Source organism: Gekko japonicus, unplaced genomic scaffold (assembly GCF_001447785.1).
Source record: "Gekko japonicus isolate JY-2015 unplaced genomic scaffold, Gekko_japonicus_V1.1 scaffold5917, whole genome shotgun sequence".
Taxonomy (NCBI): Eukaryota; Metazoa; Chordata; class Lepidosauria; order Squamata; family Gekkonidae; genus Gekko; species Gekko japonicus.
This window is the reverse complement of record NW_015175029.1, coordinates 30,058-32,699: the sequence shown is the minus strand read 5'-3', so window position 1 is coordinate 32,699 and position 2,642 is coordinate 30,058.

The following is a 2,642-nucleotide window of genomic DNA, read 5'->3' as shown; positions in this document are numbered from 1 at the left end:
GGATCATGGGTTCTTTCCTTTTCCTCTGACCTGCTTCTTCCCTGCATAGAATGTAGAGTTGCCAGCCTCCAGGTGGGGCCTGGAGATGGAGGAGAGGTTTAGCAGTGGCTACTAACCATGGTGACTAAAGGGAACCTCCATGTTCAGGGGCAGCCAGTCTCCGAATCCCAGTGCCAGGAGGCAACATCAGGGGAAGGCTTTGGCCACTCTGCCCTGTTGCTGGCCCTCAAGAGGAACTGGCTGGCCACTGTGTGAGACAGGAGGCTGGACTAGATGGACCACTGGTTTGATCCAGCGGGGCTCTTCTTCCGTTCTTATCAGGGGGAGGCCTCAGTCTCTATGCCCTGTTGTTGGGCCTCCAGAGGAACTGGTTGGCCCCTGTGTGAGACAGGATGCTGGACTAGATGGACCCTCATTAGTCTCATCCAGCAGGGCTCTTCTGAAGCTCTTGTCAGGGGAAGGCCTCAGCCTCTATGCCCTGTTGTTGGCCTTCCAAAGGAACTGGTTGGCCACTGTGTGAGACAGGAGACTGGACTCGATGGACTATTGATCTGACCCAGTAGGGCTCTTCTGATGTTCTTATCAGGGGAAGGCCTCGGCCTCTCTGCCCTGTTGTTGGCCCTCCAGAGGAACCGGCTGGCCCCTGTGTGAGACGGGAGGCTGGACTAGATGGACCCTCACTGGTCTGATCCAGCAGGGCTCTTCTGAGGTTCTTATCAGGGGAAGGCCTCGGCCTCTCTGTCCCGTTTTTGGCCCTCCAGAGGAACTGGTTGGCCACTGTGTGAGACAGGAGGCTGGACTGGATGGACCAGTGGTCTGATCCAGCAGGGCTCTTCTGATGTTCTTATAAGATCTCTCAGAATTACAAGTGCTCTCCAGGCTATATGGAAAATGGCTGTTTTGGAGGTGGACTCTATGGTATCATACCCCCGCTGAGTTCCCTCCCCAAATCCCGCTTTTCCCAGGCTGCACCCACAAATCTTCAAGGATTCCCCGCTCTGGCACTGGCAACACTAGAGGGAGACATGGGATTCAACAAGTTGCCATTTGTTACGCTTTGTGACGTTCAGAATATTTCCACCTTTGCTTAGGGAGGCCTGGCTCAGAGCTGGAGACGACCTGCTCCAGTGTCAAAGGAGAGCAAACTCTTGAGGGGTGTGGCAAGGTGGTCGCCATTTCATATTTAACTCAGCCCAGTGGGCGTGCATGCTGTGACACTCAATTGGATCCCCTGCCCAGCTCTAAGATGAGTTGCTGGGAATGCTAGCCTGAGTTTCAGACTTCGGAGGATGAATTGCTAAAAGGGGCAGTACACGTTGCGTCAGGGAAGAATGGGGGGATGCTGGAAAGGACCGGTGGGCCAAGGAGAGAAGGTAGTCCTCTGGTACCAAGCCAAGACCATCCTCAAAGCACCCACAGGCTGCCCTCTACTTAATCTTCCTGTCTTGAGAGTAAGGATCAGCAACTGGGGAACTGGGGACCAAGTACAGCCCCTTGAGTACTGATCTCTGGCCCCTGAAGGTGAAAAGAGGGACTGTGGCTCAGTGGAAGAGCACCTGCTTGGCATGCAGAAGGTCCCTGGTTCAATCCCTGGTATCTCCAGGTAAAAGGACCAGGTAGTTGGAGATGGGAAAGACCTCTGAGTAGAGACCAGTAGAGCTGCTGCCAGGCTGAGTAAACAATACTGACTTTAGTGGACTGAAGGTCTAATTTGGTATAAAGCAAGGGGATGGGGCTGTGGCTCAGTGGCAGAGCCTCTGCTTGGCATGCAGAGGGGCCCAGGTTCAATCCCCGGCGTCTCCAGTTAAAAGGACCAGGCAGGAGGTGAAGTGAAAGACATCTATCTGAGACCATGGAGAAACATAGACAGGGGCTGTGGCTCAGTGGTAGAGAATCTGCCTGACATGCAGAAGGGCCCAGGTTCAATCCCCGGCACCTCCAGTTAAAAGGACCAGGCAGGAGGTGAAGTTGAAAGACCTCAGCCTGAGACCCTGGAGAGACATAGACAGGGGCTGTGGCTCAATCCAGGGCTCTACTGGTAGCAGGAGCTCCTTTGCATATTAGGCCACACACCCCTAGTGTAGCCAATCCTCCAAGAGCTTACAGTAGCCTCAATAAGAAGAGCTCTGTAAGCTCTTGGAGGATTGCCTACACTAGGGGTGTGTGGCCTAATATGCAAAGCAGCTCCTGCTCCCAGTAGAGCCCTGCAAGGTGCTTGGCATGCAGAAGGTCCCAGGTTCAATCCCCAGCACCTCCAGTTAAAAGGACCAGGCAGGAGGTGATGGGAAAGAACTCCACCTGAGACCCTGGAGAGCTGCTGCCAATCTGAGTAGACAAGACTGATAAGGCAGCTTCGCGTGTTTTCATTTGTCAAAGAAAGGCTGGGCTGAGGATAACAGTTGCAGTGACCTGGTTTGGTGGCAGGGGCCTAGGGATTGGGGCCCAGTTCCCATTCCCCACCCCAACTTTCTCAGAAACGCCATCCAGCAAAACAAGCGGCCAAGCAAGACTTGAACATCTCCCCTAAAAGGACAGGGAAATGCACTTGTTCTGTCCTGGGGCAAAGGCCTTTCTTCTTTTGTCACCTGAAGTCTTTGTTACCATCTGGGGAAAAAGAGAGGCCAATTGTGTAAAGGGAAAGA